Here is an 18,614-nt window from a genome sequence, read left to right on the forward strand (position 1 = left end):
GGAGCTGTCATCTTCAGCAGGTAGACAGTCTCACACATTGCACATATGCAGCTTAAGCTGCAGAAAATGTTGTTTTATTACAGTCTGACAGGAACTCTGTCTCCGTTTTCAATGAATCCCCATGGGGGTTCATAGAAAACGGAGACAGAGTTCCTGTCTCGGCCAGAGATGTCAGCAAAGAGTACTTTGTGAGACTGAAAAGAAAACACAGCTTCCTGCACGACATACAGCAGCTAATAAGTATGGGAAGACTTGATATTTTTTTAACAGAAGTAAATAAAAAAATTAGTTCAGAATATGGAGATAATGAATTCTTGGATGGACGTTCTCCTTTGTTTGCTTTAATGGAGGATTACAGTGCAATGCTGAACAATTCAAAGCCTAAAACAGCGTGTGGTTTTCTCAGCATAAGCGTCCTTTTACACAGCCAATATGGGGCCATGTAATGATGCAAGTAAGTGCCAATCAGCGAGATCAGCGCTCGTTTGCAGTGCCTTTAGAAGGCACAATTAATCACAAAGCCAGTCTGCATGAACTATCACTGTATCATTCGTGCAGCCATTTAAATGTATTACTATCTGCTGCACATTCATTTTTACACTAAGAGATGCTCAATCGCTATTGATAACTATTACCGCATTTACAAAAGATTCGATCAGATGACAAGTAATTGTTTTTCCGTTCTTTGGCTGATTGCTGACACTTTTATATGGGCCAATTATTGGCCTAGCAAAGTTCCTGGCCAATATTCGGCCAATGAAGAAGGGCCTTAAGGCCAATATTACATGAATGTATGAATGAAGCTTGTTTCTTCATTCCTATTACAGCCACAAGTCTTGTCTCCGTGTCATCTTGTATAAAACCAAGCTAAATCCACATTTATGTGGCAATATTTGCGCAGATACCTATGTATTATTTTGCTTAGTATTTTATCAGAATTTAAACTCGTTTTGGTCAGTATTTGTAACTAAAACATAGAAAAAAGTGCTAATCTTTCTGTGAAACTTCCACAACTTTAAATGCATATTGCAAAATAGGCACTAAGGCCTAGATTTAATTATTCTGTCTGTGATTCTGCATTCTGTCTCGAATGCTGTAAAGATGTAACCTGTATGTAGTGCAACTACAAAGAAATACAACAGTGTAATGGAAAAAAATGTCATGTCAAATATGGCATGGGGGGGGGGCTGTTGAGAGGTTGGACCCCACAACATAGTGCCCGGACAGAGATATGCAGAGTATCACTGGTCTCTGATATAGAATATCATGGAAGTGTCAAGAAATAAACTCAAAATAAATACTAAGTACAACACACATCACTTCCTTATTTTCACTCGAGTTATTTTTAGCTTTATAAGATGTATGAACCATCCCAAAGTTATTTAAAAATATAGTATGTGGGTCAGCACTTAAATCTTGAGACTACAAACCCTCAAGAGGGAGCAATAAAGACTGAAAGCCAGAGAGAAGTGGTGGTGGACAGCAATTCATTTTGGCTGTGTGTTTGGAGTGATGCTTGCTAATAGTGAGTCCATTAGGTCCTTGAGGTACAGCTCCATTTCAGAATGGTCTGGGAACCAGTAGCTATTGTTAGCCAAACATCATACCAGCCCCTAAGCAAGTACAGTTCATATTTGGGACTGTCTTCCTGCCTGGCCTCAATCAAGAGCCCATGTCATTATTACAAAATTGTTATTAGATAAAGACAATTGAAGTTGGCTAAACTTACCTAGTACACTACAGAGGCAATGACCCTGGTATAGTCTGTGGACTCAAACTATGTTATTATAACTGTGTCCTTCAGTTAAGTAAAGTGTTTGAATGCTTGCTTTTTCTGTGACCCCATGTGTACCAGATTTTTGTTCCTGTTATATGTTAAATATACTGTAAATTCTCGTACTTGATTATCATTGATTATGTCATTGGTACTAAATTCATGACATGATTTGACATTGTACAATATTGACAATGTTTAAAGGATTTTCAAAAAAAAAAAATCAATTAGCAATTTGAAATGCAAGAAGACTTCAAGCACCTCTTAATATATATATATATATATATATATATATATATATATATATATATATATATATATTGAAATTCACATGTTTGCAATTGAAAGAATCCGCAACATATGATAAGGGCTACTACCCCAATAGTCCTGGCTATAAGACCAGGGTTAGGGTCACTTCAAGTAATTATTACACTTTATATTCTGCAGAGAAAATGTTTCAGCAGTCTCATTAGCACTATCAGACATACTGTGAAAGGTGACATCAGTTTATAGATCAGTAGATCAGGCCATTTATAATAGGTAATAGAGCTTAGCTTCCCCCTCCTTGCCTATGACCTCTGCCCAAGTCACAGAGCATGACTAGAAAACTCTTCATGGGTTAAAGGGGTTTTCTTGATTTGTAACATTGAGGACGTATCCAGAGGAAAATCCAATGATAGTAGCAAATCCTGTCACTACTTATCCTCACTGTTCTTCAGGCCAAGCTGGGTACAGGAAGCTCATGCAGGTAAATGGTGGTATTACGGTGACACACAGCGGTGCTCAGTCCATGAAAGGTACTTACATGAATACGATGTAGAAAATAATAGCGAGATGGCACTCACCGGATTCAGCTGGATGCTGTTTATTTGCAAAAATCACCGAATACAAATGCAAATGCAATATCCAGAGGAAAAGCCATCGATGTATGATCGGGGAGTGGGTGGGGTGCCAACACCCAACAGTTTTGTGGATCTGATCAGCTAGAAGCCCTACTGTATTGTCTTGGCACAGACTACTAAAGGTGTGCTCCCATTCAAATCAATAGGAGCTGAGCTGTAGTAATAAGTGCCACTACTATACAATAGATGACACAGGGCTTCTGGCACAGTTCGCTGTGTACGGGTGCATAGGCTCCCCCAAACAGCTTATCATTGCTGCACCCCATTTATCACACATTGATGGCCAGTTATGACTTTCGACAACCCATTAATGGTCATCTCCTTTGGGCTGTTGTAGTTAAGCATTTCTACAAATGCTGTGAAGAACATTTAGGCAATATGGTTACCCCCTAATATATATTAGACATTTTATAAGCAGAGAATAGCTACAGATTAGAAAAAAAAAGGATATTGTAGTCATGATGGAACAAAAAAGAGGAAATGAATAGGAGATTGCACAGGTTATTAGAAACATTTAGTTTTAATACTTATTTGCATAGCAGAAACATTGCATTTCTATAATAAAACATCCCATTTAGAACCTGTAAGTGGATTACTATGCCATCTGAACTCACCCTTTGGATTATTTTATCATTCATAATTTCAAATATTGGATGAGACACATATTTATAAATCTGCACATGTACGACATGTAATACATTGTTATTTAGCAAAGTTTTCATTATTAGTTCCTGATTTAACATAGTATATATATCACTAATCTATGCTCAGAAGCAAAAAGGTTAGTGCACTGCCGTTAATGTAATGTAAAGTAATACAATACTCATTTTCTGGCAGGTGCAGACATCTGCTCTATGTAAATGGAGAGCCTGTAATAAATTGGAATTTAAGATCAGACTACATTGTATAAGGATAATCTCTGCATTAGCTCAGAATGTTAAGAACCTTTAATAGTGGGGATCACCAGACTCTCTATAAAGTGAATGAGCCTCTACTTCCAGGACACTATATATAGTAATTCATCTTCTGTTAATTATATTGATGGAACTGAATCCTAATGATGACATAATCCTGGTGTGAGTAGGGACAGCTGAAGTTATATGCATATCAGTATCTACTAACCACACGCTGAACAGATCCTTGCAGTATAGTAAAATGATTTGTATTATGTTTAACGACACAAAGGCAAATGTGTAAATAATATGCTATTAAAATAAACCTGGAAATATAATATATAAAAATCCATTTTAGAACAAGGTGTATGATAATATCAGTTGTACTCTAGTATACTCATGGATAACATATTATTTTAAAGAAATGTAAAGTATTAGAAAAACATGGCTGCTTTCCTCGAACCATATCTGAGCACAAGTTGTATGTGATAATGGGGCGTGGCTCCATTGGTTACAATACAGACATAAAATAGATGGGCAGGGTCCTCATTTTAGGAAGAAAGCAGCCATTTTTGCTTGTAGAGCCCTTTGAAGTCGCATGTCATTTGGTAGTCTTACATTTGCAGAAAGTCAGTTTATGGCAACCTCAGTCTTTAACTATAGGTAGATAATAGGTAGATAATATCTATTATAGGTAGATAATAGCTGACTGAGGCCTGCATTTATGCCTCAGTTTCTACGATGCTTATTTTTTAGGCCCCTGTGCACCAAACATATAACGAAAGACTGTACTTTTAAACCACAGAGAGCTGTTATACTGTATCTTAGTATGCCATTTAAAGGGAATCTGTGCCACACTTACCCCCTACCGCTAGTACCTTTGAATGGCTGATAATAAAAGAAATGCAGTGCAATAGCCCAAATCCTTGCTGGTGCCGTTGTTTATTCTGGTGACGGCAGGGTCAAAGAGGCTGGGCCTATGCCTGCAAAATCTCTCTGTGCTTTCTCTTAATCTCTGTTCTTTCCAGTAACACCCACAGGCTGGATTATGGCCCCTTGAGCTGATTCAACTCTTGACCCTGCCTCTTTGACCCTGTTATCACCAAAAAAAAAAAATGCATTTTTTTTTTTTTAAAGTAATGGCACTGGAGAAGAATTTGGACCATAGCACTGTAGTGGATTTATTATCAACTACACAAAGATACCATAGGTTTGTGGTGGGTTGTGGGTAGGGGTTGGCACAGAGTTGCTTTTAGTTTACTATGCATTTCTATACACAATGAAAGAACATATACTACATGGTATACGTGATTTAGAATAGGTGTCAGTGCTATTCTTAGAGGCGTATAGTAGAAGCACGTGGCGTTAAACTGATGTGTCTAAAATATGAAGTGGGAACTGAACGTTACACTTTATTTTGTTTATTACATTAATAGTTTTTGTATTGTTTAGGCCATGTTCACACACTTTTTTTGTAAAATATCAGCCGTTATTTTGAGTCTCAATGATTTCCATTGAATTCTTTTGAAACAAATGCCACTGGTTCACACAATGCATAGAATAACAATGGTTGATCACAGCGACCATCAAATTAATGTTCAGGACATTTATTGTCCAACGTTATTTAGGGAACAACGGTTGTTATTTTAAGTTGTCCAAACGCTTATATATTTATTGGCCACCCTTTCACTAAAATAAATAATTAGAAAATAACCACACCCTAAAGGATGCTGGCCATAATTTAACCTAAACTTAAATAATGTACCAACATTATTTCATTAAAATTGTTACAGAAAGCTCTGTATGAAACCCTCATTTTCATTGAATGTTCTAACTAGTGCGAAATGTTCCTCCACTATAGTGCCACATGGTTGACGGCTGAAACTTGCCTATTTATGCTTTTCATTTGGCATTTGGGTTAGCATGTTAATACTTGCATGTTTTCCAGCATGAATTTTTTTCCCACTTTTGAAGCGTAAAAAAATAATAAATGTGGACGTATGTGCTGTATTACTGATAAGCCTTCACTTTGCTTTAATTACTATAGTTTTAATAGCTGGAGCAAATGCGTGTAGATGTGTGTATCAGATGGTAAACAGACGGATAGACTCTATCTAGGTCACAAGTGGGAGGAGGTTTGCTTTAGACATTAGCTTCACTGTAGTATCCTTTTAAGAGTAAGGTTAACAGATTAGTCATTTAAATTAGAAGATATAACAAATAAGCAAGTTTTATTCTGTTCTGCCATGTGCATGGCTTTCTCTTCTGACATATATAGCATGCACTTATAAATACTGTTGAAAGATGAGAGTGGTCAGATGTCTTCTAGCTATGAGCTGTACTCATTCTTCTAATTAACAATAAATTAATTGAGCACTAAGGTTGAATTCACACAGTGCAGCTTTGTTGCACTTTTTGCTTTTTTTATGTTTAGTCTCTGATAAGATTCAAAAAATTTTTTCATTTATACTTTTTTCCTAGAAGTCACTCTTGCTGCTGGATGCATTGAAAGAAATGCTTTAGGTAAACCCAGCCTTAGGCTAAATCACTTGAACAGCATATTACAGTATGTAAGAAACTGTTATGTGAACAAACACTGTCTAAAAGGTACATGATCCTTTGTATAACCCCCAATGCCTTCTTCTACAACATGCATACAAAACAGAATGATCAAAATATGCATAGCGTGGAAAAAACAAAACAAAAACAAATTAGTGGCAATATTGTATATTTGTTATTTGGAATGGCTTTATTTCCTTAAGCTAATGCAATAATAATAACTCACTCTACTTGGGCAAATGGATTCAGTTATGCATATTAGTAGGGCATCCTGCATGAATGACACATTACAGATGGTGTTGAATTCAAGCCCTGGTTTTAACTCAGCCCTCCAGCAGTACAATCTTATTTTCTCCCGCTATGTATTGGATGACTGTCTAGCTGTGTAAGCTTAATCATTTTAACATCAGGGGGCAGATGACCAGATAGTTTTCGTAAGAGGACTGGCCTGCATCTAGTTGAATGTAAAATGTTTTGTGATTTCTTGGAAAAGTTTCTGCGTCCTTGGAGTTAATTTTATGGACTAGCCAGACAAGGGATGACTAAATGATATTTAAGCCATTTTTAGTTTCTCTGTGGTATTCCAATGCCTTGGAAGTGGCTTTGTATTTTCTGCAGAACTGGAATATTGTACTTTACCAATATTTATCTGAAATTTTCTTTGATTGATGTATTAAGTTCTCATAGAGACTTCCATCTACAGGTTAGGTTATATTCCTTTACAAAGCCATTAAGGCTATGTACCCACTACGGGATCATAGCAGGAAAGGTTTTCCGTCTGTTATTATAGATAACTGCAAATAATAATCATGATCCTTATCAGCGTCCATCATTATCAAAAGAGAGCTGCCTTTTCCTGATATAGGACAGCACGTTCCCATAATGGGAACATAGCCTGGGCATTTATATTTCAGTTTTATAGCTGTGTACAACAAATAGGGAGGTTTAGATTCTGACTTGGGGGCTCCACTGTGGGCTGGGCTTTAATACCTGTTAGCAGTAATAAACAGGCTATGTAGAAATGCAGATTCTCTGCTGCCTGAATGCAGATGCTGACCTGATGAAAAACTTGTGTCATTTACTGGTGCCCATATGGCCTGCCAGCAAGTAAGGGAACCTCATAGTATTATCATTATCATTTATTTTTTGAGTGCCATTTATTTCAGGGTTCTGTACTTAAGGTAAGGGGTTAAAATACATATTATAACATTGTATGCAGTACAATAAGCATAAATTACTTAAATGATACAAAGGGAAAGAGGACCTTTCCCCCCACTTAGAATCTACAAGGTAAGGGGCAGCTGTTCATAGTGCAGTATAGGGACAGCATGGTTTTTGTAGGTTTTTTTAACAGATGGGTTTTCAGGTTACTTTTACGGGTTATGAGTATGGGTGATGGTCAGATTTGTTGGGGTTGTGAGTTCCAGAGTATAGGGAGATATCCTGGAAATGGTTGTGAGGAGCAGCCAAGGAGAAATTCACAGATAAAGTAAGTGTTCAATGTCTTTGCTGCCTGAGCAGAGAAGCCAAGAAACACTGCACAGTGGTATTTAAAACCAACAGGTGTCTATGTGATGCAAGGATGGGGTGCACCATGATGAGAGACGCTGCACATAGTCACATTTCAGAACGGTTAGGACAGTGCTTCTCAATTCCAGTCCTCAGGCCTCACCAACAGGTCATGGTTTGAGGATTTCCTTAGTATTTCACAGGTGATATAATTATCCTCAGTGCATCAGGTCTTATCACAGCTGCTCTTTGTATGGAATATCCTCAAAACATGACCTGTTGGTGAGGCCTGAGGACTGGAATTGAGAAGCACTGGGTTAAGAGATCACTTAAAGTTCCTTAAAAGGAGGCCATTATGTATTAAATCAGAATTCATTTGACTTTTGCAGGTTTTCTGCAGTACACTGTATTTTTGTCTCCACTTACTTTCTTAGTCCCTTTGCTGTTTTTCGCTTTTATGTTAGCACTGGTGACAACTATTTCTAAAATATCCAAAATCCATTACAAGGGCAAAATGACTGTATAAGATGTGTACCAGTGTTTTATGTGACATTATCCTAGCAAGCACTTTGGGTGCTTTCACACATGCCTAATTGCACTTTTTGACACTTAGCCACTGGTTACTGCACACCATACATTTAACCATAAAGTTCTGCAGTTTGCAATGCTTTTTTTTTTTTTTTTTTTTTTGCTGCTTTCAAAAGCATTGAAAATATGATGCTATTTGGTGGATGTGAGATTACTCTTACTGTATAGCCTAATTTGTAAGTTCCATTTTTATTGTAGACCCGTTGAGGTAGGGTTAACATAGCACATACTGAGCCTGGAATGTTCAGTTTGTAGAACGTGGGTTGAAGTTAACAGCTTAGTTTTATATAAATTGATTGAGACCAGAGTCCAGCTGAGAAGTCTGCTAAGGTCTAGTGTAGAACATAATATTAGATTTCTAAATATATTAAAGCAATTTGGCAGACTTTGATTTGTTCTTTTCCTGAGGAAAATATACTTTATGCGCCGCTGTTCTTATTTTATTAGAGATATAATAAAGATGCTGAATTTCCAACCAATGGGAAACAATGAAGTGAGCCGTACAATTATGAAAATTATTACAGCTTTTGTGGCACCATTAATATAGTTAAACTACATTTAAAAGGAAATATTGTCAGGCAGTAGGGAATTCTCTTAAATCAGTAGGAGTGGGTTAAGTGCTGATAAAAGGAGTATGTGTTACCACATGTTTTTTTAATGCTAAATTTCAGTGCTGTAAAATTCTTTCAGGCATGCATGCTTACAGCTGAAAATTCAGATGGATGCTAATTCCAAATTGGTTTTAACCCTGAATTGTACTTTCTTGCCCAGATAATGGCATGCAGCAGTCAGCAATTTGATATTTAGATATGTCTATGTAGCAGAGCTATGTTTTGGTGTAGTTTCACCCATTTTGGTCTAAGTTCTATGCATGAACCAGTATTTGAAAGGGGGAGGGGGTATTATTTAGATGTGACTTTCTTTAATCTGCCTGTTTTGAGTATTCACTTAAAAGTTTGCATAATCCGGGATTAGCATGCAGTTTTTGCATTTTTGTGACTTTTTCTGTGACTTTGTGACTTTTTTCATAGACACATTCATTGTGGCAGTGCTACATTTTATTAAATTAGTCACAAGATATTGGAACAAAATATACACCAATCCTCATTAGAAGAGTCCCAGTGAAGACACAGCAGACCGTCACAATTAACATGCATACAATGGTGAATCTGGGCTAGATCATGCGGTAAGATTCAGGGTGCTCTTCCGTGAAAATGCAATAGGGACAATCATAGCATATCATAAGGAAAAGAATGGTGGAGGCACTCACCGTGTAAAAATCTTCTTTATTCATAATCTTCGTTAAAAACCATACAGAGAGTGTAGCAGTCAGGCGGGGACGCCGCTCAGCAACTGATTGTGTGACAGCTGTTTCCCACGCGCATGTGTGATTCTTCAGAAGAATCACGCATGCGCGTGGGAAACAGCTGTCACACAATCAGTTGCTGAGCGGCGTCCCCATCTGACTGCTACACTCTCTGTATGGTTTTTAACGTAGATTACGAATAAAGAAGATTTTTACACGGTGAGTGCCTCCACCATTCTTTTCCTTATGATATGCTCATTAGAAGAGTCACACACATTATACTCCTTAGTAAATGCCCCCAATGTGTTTGTGGCTCCTTCTTTCTGGTGAAACAAGTACTTTCAACTTAATTTACCTGTAAAAGCCGGATACATTCACTGTTCTATGTAGCAAAGCAACATTGTAATAACAACATGATGACAACTTTTTGGCCTGGTACTCTTGTACATGGCAATGCCTGTATGATGTGTTCAATGATGCATTGAGGGTACAAAAAATAAATGCATAGGCACTCTGTGTATCACTGTATAAAGGATACTTGAGGTTCTATATTCTCCCCTAGAAAATTATTTTAGGGAGACTAAATCTGTAATATAACATCTGACAGATTCTGATTTTGAGTATGTGAACAAACTTAGATGTTTCTGCTAATTTACTTGGATTATATGGGCCTATAGAAAAATAGAAATGGCATTTTCAACATACCCGTGACAAAACCTCAAAATGTAAATCTGTGCATGACCCCTTCAATTGAATGTCCACCTTTTAGCATTGTGTTTTCATTAGGCCCACAGTTATCAGGTTGTTAACTTTTTAGAGAGAGTTTAGTAGAGTCTTCTTCATACTGTTTACATTTTGTACAAGTTGTACAAGTTGTACAGAAAGTTGTAAATCTCCATCAAGGGGAGGCAGCTAGAAGGATGTCCTTTCCGCAGGAAATAAAAGCACTGAGCCATATAAATTATTGAAAGGAAAGAATCAGTGCTTATTTCTTGGACTGATTAAGATTATAAAAACAACCGTTTTTGTATTTAACCCCTTAAGGGCATACAGTATGTCAAGTATACTTGTCATGCCGCTGTTAAGGAAATACAGAAAGGGCTCACCGCACCATCCCTCTCCGCTGCGCGCAGCTCCCAGCTGTTATGTACAGCCGGGGACTGTTATCACTTATCTAATGCATCGCTGTATTATAAGTATACTGCAGAATCAGAAAAGTCGACCAGTAATAATTTTTTTTTCATCGATAAAAAGTACCCTTAGCTATTAAAAGTCTGAATTACCCCCTTCTCCTATTTAATAAATAAAAATAGATAAATAAACAAACATATTTGGTATCGCCGCATGTGTAATCTACTGAACTTTTAAATGATAACATTCCTGATCTCGCATGATAAACGGCGTAAGCACTAAAACCCATCAAAATGCAAAATTGCTTTTTTTTCACATGAAATCCCAAAAAGTTATAATAAAAAGTGATCAAAAAGCTGCATATATGCAATCAAGGCACCAAAAAAAATTACAGATCATGACACAAAAAATTACACCTAACACAGCCCTATGGACTAAAAAATAAAAGCTATAAAAGGATGGTTATAGAGCAATTTGAAGAACTTTTATTTTTTGAAAAAGGTTTTAATTTTTTAAAAGCCAGCAAATAAAATACATTTTATACAAGTTACATATTGTTTCAATCGCACTGACTTTAGGGCCGTAGGTAACATGTTAGTTTTAAAAATATGGCGAACAGTGTTAACACAACCCCCCCCTCCCCTCCCCTCCCCCCCCAATAAAAATTTCACTGCACAAATAATTTTTTTCCAGTTGTGCAACATATTTTATGCAAAAATATTGTTGGTCAATGCAAAGTACAATTGGTGTCACAAAAAATAAGTGCTCATGTGGGTCTGCAGATGAAAAAAAAATGCAAGCACTATGGCTTTTTAAACACAAGAAGGAGAAAAAGAGCAAGCAAGAAAATTGGCCCTGTCTTTAAAGGGTTAAAGATTGCATTGTAACATAAAATGAAAGTGGTACTCCATTTTGGACAATCTCTTCTTGTCCATGGGGTAATTACAAAAATAAGTTGTTTGCAAAGTTTCTCCTGCTGGGACTCCCAATCATCTGTCATTTTTCAGTAGAAAGTGTTCAGTCTCCCTACAGTGCTGCTACAGGAGTGATAAATCATTGCACAGTGACCCTTCAAATCAATGAATTATCTGTGTCAACCAGGATAGGTCATCCTGAGTGAGAGATACTCTTTGTAGCTGCTCTCCTTTCCACAGTAATCCATTGGGACAACTGACCCAATATACAGTTTTGTGATACTAACATTACACACCCATAGTATATATCCTCCAGGATGACATCGACCCCAATATATAGGTTCTATGCAAAATGTGGTACCCAAGGTGTTCAGTCAAGGGCAAACTTTATATGTCAATTAAAGTCTAACATTTATAATGATATTCTAATTGTACAGTATTAGTATAGCCAGAGACATCTTCTTTATACCATGTGTCATGTCACTAATCTACTTACTGCTTTAGTGATCATCTTATCTTTAGTTTTGCCTTTCTGTTTTGATATTGATATGGCCTATTACATGGCTCGATAATAGTGCAGCCAGGGCTTCGTTAGTGATGTCCATGCAGCCCTTGCTGTATATAGTAAATAATAAAGTAAATATTTTACCTTTCCACACTCCCCGATGTCCTTCTCATGAACGTTGTCCTCGGCTGATCGTAATCTTTATTAAACAGAGCGATATTCTGTCAAATCAACCTGATTCGGTAGATTATTGCTCCATGTAATAGGGCTTTCTTGTGCTTTTTAACTTTTTGACGTTATTAGTATTACACACGAAAGACAAAATGGAGGACAAGGCACTACTATATCTGTAAAGTGGGGTGCTCAACCCAATATGACATGAAAAAAGCGTATAAATCAACAAACAAAGAAAAAGCCATGTCACACATACAGGGGTGGCACATCCCCAAAGAAAATGATGGAATAGACTGTATGTGAAAGTGAAAAATAATACAGATTTTATTAGTACACAAAAACTACAAAGTGCAAAACATACATGATAAAATAAATTAAAACCACAACATACAAATGGCCCATGTTAAATGGACATGGAACCAGGACATACCTGGACTTGAGAAAGTCTTGTGACAGAGACGGAACGCGTGAGGTTTCTCAGACCCCGACATGGACTCCCCCCCGGTGATATTTGATTTATTTACTTGGCTCCCATATCTTTTCCTACCCTTCTTGTCATTATTTTTTGTTTTGTGTCCACAGAGTTTAGTCATTTACACAGACATTATTGTTTATACTCTGACATTATTACACTATTTTTTGTGAGCCAACACCATTAGCCATAGGGGGATGATAATATTTATACATGTCGGTATGTCCTGGTTCCATGTCCATTTAACATGGGCCTTTTGTATGTTGTGGTTTTAATTGAATTTATCATGTATGTTTTGCACTTTGTAGTTTTTGTGTACTAATAAAATCTGTATTATTTTCACTTTCACATACAGTCTATTCCATCATTTTCTTTGGGGATGTGCCACCCCTGTATGTGTGACATGGCTTTTTCTTTGTTTGTTGATTTATTAGTATTACACACAAAATTTAGGCATTTATTATATTTGCGCTCACTGTTTTATTCGGTGACCAGTCTAAATCTTACCAGTTGAATAAGCTTTAGGCCTCATAGACATATTCTGTAGGGTGTCTGTAGTTGAAGTGCATCTGTAGGGTGTCAGCAATGCACAGAACCACCCTATAGAAACTAGTAAATTCCTATTGTGGGCCTGTACTAGGACCTACCCGTTTTTTTTGGGGGGGTTGCAGAACAAATTATGGCCCCATAACACATATGAAACATGTGAACAGGGCCATTTAAATGAATGTGTCTATATAGTGTTGCCTGTAATTGTGGGTCCATAATTACGGGTGCACTACTGAACATATGAATGTGGCCTTAGGTGCATGTAAAAAATTTCCCATAATTTTTTAAGTCGTACTGTCAAATCTAAACCGTTCTTTTTAGACATTAGACTAAAATTGATCCACTACCCAATGAAATATATATCAGATATATCAGAACCAATGCAAGGGAAAGTGGAGCAGTCAATGTATGTAGGTTCTTACTTTGACAAATTCAAACCAATCCAATTTAGTAATAAAACAAAAGTAACCAAGAAAGCTAGGAATAATGTTTTTTTTAGAAATTGTGCGATACTATATGATCATTTATGTGCGTTGTTTTTCTCAGCCAAGTTATATATATTCACCCAGTTACTGTAAAATAGCTTAATCATAATCCCTTGTTTGTAATTGGCGGTGGTTATCAGGGTTTTTCAGGGGATATGCCACCTTGTTTAAAATTGTGCTTCCATTGATACTAGATTGTATTTGAATTTAGATGTGTTATTACTTTAACTCACTATTGTGCCAAAGCATAGCATTATTTCTTGGCGATGGAAAAAAGATTAGACGTTTCTATGTAATAGGACAAGGTGTTCTAAAGATAATGCAATCAGTATTGCATGTGTCATCATGTTACAAAGAAAGACAGGTCTCAGATGTGGATTTGCTTATTAATTCTCCATTGGGTTCACTATTCTCTACAGCTTTGCTTTGTTTTCTGGAAACAGAGATTGTTTTTGTCACCATTATGATCTGACTATAGCCAGTTTATTTATTTTTCTGAATCCATTTCTCTGGGTTGTAATAAAATGGAAGTCAATTTATTTTCAATGAAAGATTTTCATATTCTGAAGCCAATCGTTTTTGTTTCAATGTGTTTTCGAAGCTAATGAAAATAAGCAAATTTTAATAATTAGTAACTTGCTGCTGATCACTGCACTTCAAGCTTTACTCTACTGAACTATTTACCAAATGCTGGCAGTTTGGAGAACCAGGAAGAGTGTAAGGGCCGTATTACATAGAATGATAATCTGCCAAATCAGGCTGATTCAGCAGATCATCACTACATGTTATAAAGACAATGATCAGCCGATAACAATGCTCATAGGCTTATCATGTCTATAGGTCCTGACCTAAAATGCTGGGCATGCGTCACTAGGTGTAACAGCAGTGCACGGCAGACGGCTGATGAATGTGTAAAGAAAATAATAAAGTTCTTAAATTAACTCTCCCTGCTGCCCAGTGTTTTCTTTGCTTCTCATCACTCACCGCAGCAACTTCAGAGCTGATTTCTGATGTGACAGGCTGCTCAGCCAATCACTGGCCGGGGCGGGACCACCACAGCCAGTGATTGGCTAAGCGGTCTGTCACTTTAAAGACATGTGTAGAAGCTTCAGTGGCAGTTGCAGGGAGCGTGGAGAAGAAAAAAGAACCCCCGGGAGTGTGGAGAGGTAATGTAAGAACTTTTATTTTACACTTTTTAAGCAAGGAATGCACAGACATTCCTTTCTTAAAGGATAATTGAGCTGTGTACTAGGCTTAGTAAACAAGCACAAATCTAGCAGATCGGCACTCGTTTAATATAGTGATCGGGCCGTCTAATACAGCCCTAGCTCCAGCATTAAAGGCAGTGATTATTAACACAGGCATTGTGTTAGGGGAATTGTAAGGGGCAAGACACTTTTTTAGATATGGAATGGGTGCAGGGTCGTAGCTAGGTTTCACAGGGCCCCATAGCAAAAAATTGTAAAGGCCCCCCCTCCCCTACGCACAAGACAAAGCACTGCATATATATACTCTGTGATGTAGCTAAAAAATAAAATCTCTTGTGGACAGAGGCAAAATCCTGCCTGCAGCCACAAGAGTGACTGGCAGCATAGAGAGCCAATGGCCGCTTGCTCTGCCAGTCAACTGTTTTTAACTATAAGAGCCAATTAGGAGCCCTTATGGTTAAATACATAGGTGCAGTAGCAGAGATCTCTTTGTCTTCTGCTTATTAACCCTTATTTGTGTTGCACCATGTAAGTAAACATTGGGTCATATACACACTGCAGTACATAGAGGGTTAAGCAGAAGGACTCAGGACGGCTCTTACTTCTCCCTTGGGCCCCCCCTCCGGCATGGGCCCCATAGCAGCTGCCTACCCTGCCTCGATGGTAGCTACGCCACTGAACGGGTGGATAAAAATTGTAACATATACTTACCCTCCAGGCTCTCACTCTGCTTCTAGTGTTATGCTACTCAAGTCCCAGCAGTGCAGTCACTTCTGGTTTCAGAGACATGATGTAACAGGCCCACTCAGCCAATGTGCGGCTAAGACAGGACACTGGTACAGCATACGATTGGCCTGTGACATAACTTCTCGGAACACAGAAGTAACCACACAAGGAAACAAGAGTGGCATAGTACCAGTGACGTAGGAGCCAGAAAGGTATGTGTATTTAATTCTTCTTGGCTATATATCCAAATGTGTACTGCCTGCACAACCTCCTTAATAAAACGGGGCTTTACTTTCAGGCTGCTGAAGGGCTAGGGGGGGGGGCAGTTTGCTTTATACTCTGTGGCTTAATTCTGATTTTAATGAATTTGCAATACATTTTGTACTTATATATCTTGTAGCTCAGCATTTTTCTCTCTATCCTGTCATGCTTTCAAATAGGGCAGCATAATTTGCCTCACAAGCTTGCTTTAAGTCCTTGTAACACATTAAAATCCCATTAAAATTGTAAATTACCAGTCTCAAGATTATTTTGACTAAATTCCAAGCAGAGCAGAGGTATAAATAGGGGCAATATTGGGGAACAAAGCTTATGTATAAAAACATGATATAACTAAAATAAAATAGCAGAATTCATGAAGGCAATTTTTATATTTAAAAACAGATTATTAGTACAATTTTGTAAAATAATTTCCATCTACTTATATAGTCTTTTAATCATTTTGTAGAAGTTTCCTCTCTTAATTTTATATATTGCTCCATTGTAAAGATTGAAGAGTACGGCATGTTCTGCTGCCAATTGCCATGAGTCTATTCCATTGCAGAGAGTTCCTTACTCATGACATGCTGCTCTACAATCAATCAATTCTAAAACATCTTGCAAACCCTACTTATTTTTTCTATTAAATATACAGAGGTGTTTGGGTCATGTTGTAAATACAGGGATTTTTCTGTTAGTCCCTCATATCCTGTTTATTGTTTTGGTTTTTCAGGTAGTTGCTATGCACCTGTCTCATAGCCTGATTCTAGCATAATGTGTTAGGGAACCAGGTTTGATTGCTGAGGTCAGGGTTGGGTTCGGTTTTATTAGTCTTGAAAAAGCTCTAGAGCTGTGCAATCTCTGTGGACGATGTTGTATGCGATATTTAGGTCTTTCCAACTGTTGCTATCTGTTTAGTTTCCTGTTATTGTCTTAAGGCCCTATTCCACAGGCCGACAGAGAGAAGCAAACGAGCGCTGTCAGCTCCTTGTTCCCCGCTCGCTGCTACCGCTATTCCTCTCGGCAGCTGCAAGGGGGTGAGAGCCGGGGGGCCGAGGGGAGCGGGGGGGGGGGCTTTTCAGGTGATCGCTATATTGTCCGGGCAGCCCTTAGCATACAGTAGCGGTCTGCTGCTGCTGCTCCTGTTCCACGGAGAGACGGTAGCATATAATTGCTGTATGAGTCGTTTGTTTTTCAACATGTTGAAAAACAAACAACTGCAACGGCCGAATGCGGTCAATAATCGGTCCGTGGAATAGGGCCTTTAGTTTTTTTGTTTGTTTACTTCTTGATTCCTGCTTATGTTATCCTGATATTGGTAAGTCTGATTTGATGTGTTTACCCTGGAAATTTTACAGTTTTGCCCCAGCTGTGTCTTTCTCGTTTCTTGTGCCTTCTTGTTGTTTCTTTTGGCATAGTGTAGTCTATGGCTATTGCAGACATATTACAGGTACAGTCAAGTTACACTTATTGAGGGACATTTATCAAACATTGTGTAAAATGAAACAGGCTCAGTTGCCCCTAGCAACCAATCAGATTCCACCGTTTATTTTCCAACGAGTCTGTGAGGAATGAAAGGTTTAAACTGATTGGTTGCTAGGGGCAACTGAGCCAGTTTCACTTTACACCATGTTTGATAAATCTTCCCCAATGTGTTTAGCTTAGGTTTAGGGAAATCAACAGGGAATGTCAATTAGGGCTCTCCCTGAGTGACATCTGGTTACTATTATTATTATTATTATTATTATTATTTTTATTTTTTTATTTATATCATCATCATCTAAGTGTTGGCCATCTGTTAGTGAGATGCCATCACACTTTTGATTTTAATGTGTATTATATGTTTTTCATTATCACTAGAGATGAGTGCCGCAAATCCAGCGAAGCAAAGTTAACTAAGCAAATTTTTGCTAAATCTGTTAACAACATTTGCAAAATAATGAGTTTATATACATGTCCGCACTCCCCCAGTGTCCTTTTTCATGTCTTCAGCCATGTGCTTAGGCAATCACTGGCATAGCACTGAGGGAGGGCACCACGGGCGGGGATTTACAAGAGTGACTGCCCGCCTAGTCAGTGGTTGACTGAGCAGAGAGTGACAGCCCACTCAGCCAATCACTGACTGACTAGGTGAGAAGGAAGTGATTGGCTGAGCATGCAGATGAAAACACGGAAGAGGATGTGTGTGTGTGTGTGGGTGGGGGGGTTGTCATGCAAACGTATGTATTGATTCATTAAGTTTGGTTTGTGAAGTTTGCAAATTTTGCTGTAAAATTGAAATTGAACTGAAATTTTTAATGATTCACTCATCTCTAATTGCTACTACTTGCTGCTCATTCTGTTCTGCTCTACTATAAGGCCATGTTCAGATGCTGTAAGACAGTGGCCATTCTGTGACATGGCCGTGTCACAGAAAGGCTGCTGTCTGTGAAGTTCACCCATGAAGTGAACATCACTTCTTTTGAATTAGACTATGGGGACATTCTGATATGCCCACACCGGAGCCACACAAAATTGACATTTCAGTTTTCTGTGCAGCAGCATGGAATCCCGGCTGCAGTGTATACAGTGTATACATAGGAAACAATGTGAATTCGCCTTTTCAATAAATAGCTTTTGGTGTTGAAATCTGTAACAAAGGCCGTTATTTATTGAAAATAT

General features: G+C 37.9%; 1 protein-coding gene across 1 annotated transcript in view; it reads left to right on the plus strand.

The window, feature by feature from the left end:
* Window positions 1-18,614, plus strand: part of FSTL5 (follistatin like 5) — a 538,172-nt gene that overhangs the window by 14,132 nt on the left and 505,426 nt on the right. The window lies entirely within an intron of this gene.

The sequence above is a fragment of the Dendropsophus ebraccatus genome, chromosome 7 (assembly GCF_027789765.1).
Source record: "Dendropsophus ebraccatus isolate aDenEbr1 chromosome 7, aDenEbr1.pat, whole genome shotgun sequence".
Taxonomy (NCBI): Eukaryota; Metazoa; Chordata; class Amphibia; order Anura; family Hylidae; genus Dendropsophus; species Dendropsophus ebraccatus.